The 8,095-nt window shown below is 41.6% G+C and overlaps 1 long non-coding RNA gene across 1 annotated transcript in view; it reads right to left on the bottom strand.

The window, feature by feature from the left end:
* Nucleotides 1-4,300: 4,300 nt before the first annotated feature.
* Nucleotides 4,301-8,095, bottom strand: part of LOC121929951 — a 4,384-nt gene continuing 589 nt past the window's right edge. Inside the window, exon 2 of the long non-coding RNA XR_006103780.1 lies at nt 4,301-4,354. This is a non-coding gene — a long non-coding RNA (uncharacterized LOC121929951). The remainder of the gene's footprint in view (nt 4,355-8,095) is intronic.

Here is an 8,095-nt window from a genome sequence, read left to right as displayed (position 1 = left end):
TCAGACACACACTCACACACATCTGCTGCATGAGCCACTTCTGCTTTGTCTTTCTATTCCCTAATGCTAGTTTATGCCCTCTGAATCTCTTTCTTCTGCAGAGTTTCTACTTGTTACTGGATTACATGTGGCAAGTGGCCATGTTGGCTTGCTGTTTGAATTTTCAAAGTGGGGTATGGTAGGGATGCAGTTCTTTATTAATTTCATTCTCAAAGGAAGCGGTGAGTAATTTCAGTACTTTTCTTCCTGTTTGGAGGATGGGATTTGAAAAAGTTTTTGAATTCTGGACTTAGGGCCAGAACAGAAGGGCAAGAAGGGACAGCTGCCCCTGCCAAAGATGGATTGGGGCTGTGATAAACACGTCGCAGCCCCAATCTGCCTTGAACCCAGCCCAAACAGGCACAGAAAAGATCCGCTCCTATTTGGGCCAGGAAAGAGCCAGCTTTCCTGGCCCAAAAAAAAAAAAAAAGAGGAAAAAAAAAAAAGAAAAAAAAAAAAAAAAAAAACAAAAAAAAAAAAAAAAAAACAAAAAAAAAAAAAAAAAAAAAAAAAAAAAAAGAGAGAGAGATAGAAGCTTCCAGATAAATGAACAGTTTAACCAATGTTCATATTATATCATTTTCCAATTTTGACAAGTGGCTTTAAAAACTCTGTGAAAAACCAAAGGCCTGAAATAGACAGGCAAAACAGCATTACCCTTCAGGCCCGATCCATGGGTCGTGCCATGCAGATAACACATACCCCTGGGAGTGCCAAAAGCGGTGCTGAGGCCGGCAAAAACAGAGCAAAAGCTTGCTGCAACAAAGAGCGGGAAAACCTGTCCTCCTTGCCAGCAGGCTGTCACTGTGTTCATTGCACCAACAGCAGGGGCAATCGGGGCTGCAACGGACAGAAGGCCACTCCCAACCTGATGGTCCTGTTTGACCCCAAAGTCCAAACATTCTCTACGTTGTTTTTGGCTACACACATTATACTGATTTATACAACGACATCAAAAAACATAAGTCAATGCAAGAGAAAAACTGGCCCTCAATTATTTGATTCATCAGGGCTTTTATAATTCACACAAAGAATATATTCTTGGTTCTGTAGGGTTCCTATCCAGGAAACTGGGTTTTTGGCAAGATCATCTACAAACATAACTTGTTCTACCGAACTAGACTGAACTGAATGGATTGAAAATACATTTATGTCTTGCATGATTTAGTAAGTTCCGATTCCATCCGCTGGCATCCACTCGTTTTTGTGACTACCAATAGATTTGAAACTGCCCACAGGTCCGCTGACAATGACCTCCATCTGTACAAGTTTAAAACTAAGCCTTGTTGGTGAAGATCATACATTTTAAACTCTTACAATTTTAGGATCATTTATTTCCTACAAATTCTGGTTTTCAATAAATGGTTGAGTCATATACAAAAAATTTGCTTTCCATAAGCCCATTTTCTTGCTTTTGTGCAAACATATTTTCATCTATACATCAGTTTTCCTCCATCAGAAGCAGACCTGACCAATTACCTTTTCATAGGACACACCAACCACCCTCATACAGATTCTCCCATCTGACGCTTCCACGTTCTATAGACTCAACACATTCCTCTTTTCATTAAGCCCGCCACCAATAGCGCTGCAAAGAGAAGTATCCAAAAAATCTCAGGAGGCAAGCATTCAGATAATCTAATCTCACAATTTACTGAGCTGAAGTACCTAAGTAGATAAGCAGCCCACGGAATTAACAGTTCAGCAGTCCAATTACTAACTTAAGACACACATTTAGTTCAGTGCAGGGTTTTGATCCGCATCCACTAACTTTTTGCATTCATGACTAAAAACGACAGAAGACGCCCCAATTTTACAGTGACCAAACACTTACCTAAGGTTTCTCAATCAAATATGAAGATACAATTTAGGTCCAAACAAACACCAACTGCAGAACATTATCAGTTTGAGACTTTCCAACTCCCAGACTCAATGCTAGAGAATTCTGGGAAAATGCAGTTTTGTGATACATTAGCTTTCTCTGTCAGAGAGATCTGGTGCCATGATAAACTACAATCCCCAGAGACTAGCACTGAAACCAGGACAGTTAAAAAGTAAGTCTCAAACTGATTATTTCGGCAGTGTATTTTGGACCACAGATACGCAAATTGTTTGTATGCTGATCTAGTAGTGTTAATGGCGTATTTGAGATCAATTGCAACTCTCAAGATAAAATTCAGACTTAACCTCTCTAGTTATACAGGCAATAGGCGCCACCCCAAACCATCTGTGTGTGGAATAAGGTGGGTAGAACACTGATTTGTCCTTCTTCTCCACACGGTGTCACAAAAGCCCCATGAAAAGAATATCATATACGGGCTACCGATAATATAGCCAGTGATTATCTGGCAGGGTAGCAACCTGCCTTCAATAATCTAATATACAGAACAAGGTTATGTATGCCCATTGTATATACAACTTACACAGACTTGCCTTTGGACGCAACAGCAAGTCAATCCGCCTACATACAGTGAGATTTCTGAAAAACCTTCTAATTTCTACACTAGGCTCTGTATTTTACACCAACAAATGCGACTACCCCAGTTATGCAAGGGCCTTTTTTAAAAGAAACTTCTCATGTCATTGTCAACGTCTAATGCCTCAATTAACAAGCACACGATTGCCCAGAATATTGAGTTTCCTCAGAAAACTGACTCATGACACACCAAACACCAAGACTTTGTTTCAGCAACAACTGAACAAAGAGACAATGGGCCGAAACTTTTAGTCTCCTTGTTCAAAAAAACCCCACACACTCCATCTGAGCAACTTCTACATGAACTTTATTCGTAACAACAGCTCATATACAGGGAAATAAGAGTTTGAGCACTGTACGTTTTGAAACCGTTTTTAAATAATTTAAAACATACCCTGTTCGTTTCCTCCAGTTTGGCCAATTTGGAGTGTTGCACGCATATTGCACTCTGACTCCTGGCCCAATGAACCCATTACCACAATCTTTAGGAAGAAAAAAAATGTAGACATAGAAACACAACAAAATTATACTCGGCTCAGAAATTAAAACTGAAAAGGTTAACTAATAAATAAAAACCACACCACAGTGTTTAAGATCAATTTGAGCTGACTAGAATAACAGTTAATCAAACATTACGCACAAGAGAACAAGGGATCCAGTTTTTAATTTGTTTAAACCACCTCCCCATATATGTACATTGAACGCAAGTGGTGTATTTTTAACTACAGTATTAGCTATGGTTGGTACAAATTTTTTGTGCAAGATAGTTTTTGACATCATTCTCTTTATCCCCTGCATTTGGAATGAGATGAGAATCAACCTCCAGATCAGTAAATTCGACACTGAATTTTACAACGACAAGTGCAAATTAATGTTATGTGTTCAAAACATTTGGAGGTGTGGTCCCAATAGTCAAAATATTGTATATAGTCAGTACATAGAGTCATGTTTGTATTGCCAGCATAATGAACAGCTTTAAATGTAAAAAAAATCATCATGAACTGCAAACTATTTTTACCAAATAAAGCATCTATGAACCTAAAAACAAAACTGAGAAATATATTCTTTTCAAACTAACGAATTCGCAGTGGATGACTAATAGTTTGTTCCTAACGTACAAGGAGCAATTTGTGCAAAGAAATGACCAATAATAAAAGATGGGTACCAAACCAACCAAACAAAGGTATGATATGTAACAGCCAAATCAACTAAAACTTTACCAGCCTTTGCTCCTATGGTAGAAGCATAAAAATATGGTGGCAATCCTGTATACATTTACCTGCAATACAGTCCCCTCCTATCACACATGGGTATTGTTAGTCCAAGCAAGGCAGGCCCATTAATCAGTATTAACTTGTTAGTGATCACAGTATATTCACAGGAAGTACCTGACCCACTTGGGACTAACAACTGGATTTGGTTCATGTTCTGAGTCAACATGCAAACTCGAATGAATCTATGGGAGACCAAACAATTTAAATAACAGAGAAACTTAAGGTCAGCTGAAAGGACTGTTATGATATAAGGTCTCAAACGAACAATAAAAACTAGAACTGGAAAACATCGGGATCAACTCACGTTTTGCCACTGCCAGCATTAGCACTGAAGAGACCCTCGGCTCTTTTCAGCAGTGTCGTCCCTCTGTCAGTCCCTCCAGCTGTCATCATCTTGGCCTCTGTGGTTTTTTCTGAAGGCAAATTTACAATACGGTTAAAAACGGTTTATCAAGTTTACATTTCCAACTCCTCTTCCCCTCCGAAGGAAATCAGTTTGGCGATACGCCACCTCGGCCCACACCTGTTGCAGCTGGTCTTCTAGCAAAGTTACCCATTTCCACACCTAAATAACAAAAGGCAAACATGACTTGATGAACAATATTCTCTATAAAACTTCACACCTAAGCATTTTAATTCAGACTTCTAAATGCAAATCTAGATCCATTTCCAGGATACGAATCGTCTCTGGCCATTTGGTGTTACACATTTTTTCTGGAAACAGGAAAACGAAACCACTGGAAACAAAGTCACTGGAACACAGCAAACCTGCCTGGCAAGCTATATGCCACAACAATCGGTAGATTTAGAACCAGTGACGGAAATAGGAATCAGACTACGTGAAACAGCATCTTAACATTTGATTTGCGTCTAAACAAAACACTCCTGCCAAACATTCTCTGCTCAAAGCCCTTTCATATAAAGAAAAAAAAAACATCCAGCATGAACAAGCCAGTTGTAGGCATGCTTTCTTGAGGGCAGCCCCACTGGATTCAATGGAACTTGCTTCCAAGGAACAACTGAAACAAAAAAATTGAAACCTCATGTTTTTGTTTTGTTTGTAAAAGCTCTGGTATTGTACAAGCCTAAAGCGTAGTATGGCACAACTTAGTGAAAATATTTGTGAGTCCACTCAGATTTAAGTTTGTAGGAATGAATAAGATTACCCATAATGACATCAGTGAATAGCCACCATTGCCCACTTCCAGCAAGTACTCTTCAATAGAATTCTGTCAAAACCCCCTGTGGAAGAATTGGCAGCCAGACGATGCATGGAGCGACCTTTTCTGGCTTTCCTTGCAGTGAGTGTTTAGAACAAGTGGTTCTCAAACACTGCCCTCCGGTTTTTGGACTTACAACTCCCAGGAGCCCCAAGACCAGCTGCTCAACAGCCAGGAATTCTGGGAGCTGATTTCAGAGATATACTCCATATGAGAGAGAGAGGTCTCCCTTAGGGTTGCGTAAGTCGAAATGATTCTTCAGGCTAGGCAAATACACCAGTGAGCATTCTGTATACCATATCCTGTTGTTTCATAATATTGCAATCAGCTGTCGTTCCCCGCGCAGGCAAAGACCTTTTCATTCCACAGGCTTTTACAAAATGGGCCTTGTTTAATTTGAAAACGGAACCGCATCTAAATAGCTTTCCTATCTTTAAATGGTAGGTTTATCTTTTAAGTGTAGGTTTCAAACCGTTTTCAATACTATCAACAAGTTTAATCTTCGTTTTTAGTTCCTATTTATTTATTTATTTTTGTATGCTTTTCTAGCTGTATTGTGTTTCTAAACTGTAAGCTACCTGGAGCCCAAAAGTTGGTGGAAGACAAAGGCGTGATACAAAAATTATAATAATTCAGCATTATGTACAATCATCAGATTTGATAACATTAGCAGCTTCTGGATTTGCAGCACTCTGGTTTGGTTAGTTATTGTTCATACAGAGCGATAGGACCAGGCAAGTTAATCGAAAAAGATTGGGAAAGGAAAAATGGTACAATTTATTACCAGTTCTCTCTTCTAGTTTTGTAACTCAGGATTGGTTTTACGGGCTACAATATAATTGACTTAGGCTTTATATCTGTTAATTTGGGAACTAATTGTTGATGGATATAATACGTCTTTTTTATGTGTCCCCCCCCCTGTGTAATTGTGAAAGTTCATTTTGGAATCATGAAAGATATTTGTTGGGGGGTTCATGTATTACGTGTAATTAATTTAAATAAAAATAGCTGTTTAAAAATATACCTTAGAGAAGCTCAACACACAAGAACAGCCAGAAAAAAGAGGACCAGGGCCACCAGGCACACGCTGTCCTTTTTCACGTTGGCTTCCTGAAAAACCCACTGTCAGATTAGGGAGAAATTGTTGCTGTTAACAAACATTGAAGCAAGCCCAGCTCATGTTAACCCTGTGGATGAGACATCCCAATCCCCTCTTCTCCACTGATCTGCGTGGGTCGTGGTAGAGGCAAGGCCTGTGACCTCTCTGATCCAACCGTCCTCAAGGTGTTCTTCCTCTCTTTCTACTGCCTTCTACCTCCCCAGCTCATTGCCTTTGCCAGGGATTCATGCCTCATCATGATGTGGCCTCCTCAGTTCTGGGTGGAGGACATTGCTACCTACGTCGCTGAAAACGAACATCTCACAGGTAAGACCCAATTTCCTTTTTCCAGCGATGGAGGTGGAAACATCCTATACGTGTGACTTACCAAAGCGCCTAAACCAATGCCCGGGGGGTGAACTGAGGCATATCACTATCCGTGAAAAGAACCTACTCAGATAGATGTCTTCCCAAAGAGAAGCCTCTTTTTTGCAGTTAACAACACCAACTCAACCACGAGCGTGGCACGGTACCAATGTGGAAGATGAGCCTGTCAGGTCCTACATTATATTAGAGCAGTGGTAGGCACGCTGCAAGACCCCCCGTGGGCCACAGCATGCGGCCCGGCGGCCTTGAGGACACGGCCCCAGCCCAGATCACTGACGCCGATTCGCCGCATGGGGCCCTTTGGGGGCAATTGTCTACTAGCCAAGCCTCCCCCAGCCAAACATGCCGATTTATATTCCAACATTTTTTTTAAAATCCAGCAAATTCCTCATTATCGCGGGGCCTCCATTCCTTCTTAACAAAACACCACGTCGCTAAAACCACATCTCACATTTGAAACCCAATGTGGTCCTCCAGCGAATGAAAACATCCTTATATACTGTTCATTTAACCCACACCTCCCTAAACCAATTAGTTAATTAGTGATTTCACTTAGGAAACCATCAATCGGCCAACACCCCAGTTTGATCAAACCAACTCAAAGAGGGACAGCAAACCCGGCCCCCCGGCTCAAAAAGGCCATCATGCCTAACCCCTAGTCTTAGCATGGATTGTGATTGTTGGTAGGCAGAGAAGTAGCTGCACGACAAGAAGGAATGATGCAATGTGGCCAGAGAGGGACAGCCTCAACTTATAAGCTGGCTCCCAGGGAGATTTCAGGCTTGATCTGTCTCCACACCCAATGTGGTTGGTCTCAACCTTGCTGTCCACGGTGTCCCTCTTGCACTCTGCTCCAGCTGGCGAGCAATCGCAAATGACTTACTCCTTTTTCTATCCGCCTTCTTGACTGTCCAGCTCTCACATCCACACATGGCAGCCAGGGAATGCAATGGTTTGGACCAATTCTTACTTGAAGATGCTTAGTTGTTTTACACGTTAAGATTCTTTCCTAGCTCTTTCACAGCTGCCCTTCCCATCTCGTGACTGCAGTCATCCATTCTGATGAATGTTTGACCCATCGTCTGAAACCTGACTACTTTCATTTTACCTAGTTATCGAGGGTGAAACCTCCTAGATACTTATTATTGTTTCCTTAATGGTTCCACAATTAAGCCTACTTTCCTCCCTTGGCCCGTCGCCGGCAACTTGCCTCCAAGTCTCTGGTTGCGTTCTCCACCAGCAAGCGTTGCAATTGGGTTGCATATCTGAGGCTGTTTTAATGTTGTTTTGCCTGAGATCTTGACTGCTCCTTCCGCTGGAGTCTCAGCCTGCCTCTTGGGTGATATTTTTTCTGCAGACGAGTTTGACATAGATAGATAAGACGGCGGCCTGACTCTTTGCCAGTTGGGACAAAGCATTGGCTGACCTTGGGAACAGTCACACTCGCCCTCTCGGCCTCAGAGGAAGGCAATGGCGACAAGTCCCTCTGAGACAAAAAGACAACTCCACTGGAGAACCACGCTCGGTTTTGGCACCGCTTTAACTCTTTGTCTGGCTGAAGGCGATGGAATTCTGGGAGTTGGAGTTTGTTGTGGGGCCA

Source organism: Sceloporus undulatus, chromosome 4 (genome assembly GCF_019175285.1).
Source record: "Sceloporus undulatus isolate JIND9_A2432 ecotype Alabama chromosome 4, SceUnd_v1.1, whole genome shotgun sequence".
NCBI lineage: Eukaryota > Metazoa > Chordata > Lepidosauria > Squamata > Phrynosomatidae > Sceloporus > Sceloporus undulatus.
This window is presented reverse-complemented; position numbering and strand designations above follow the sequence as displayed.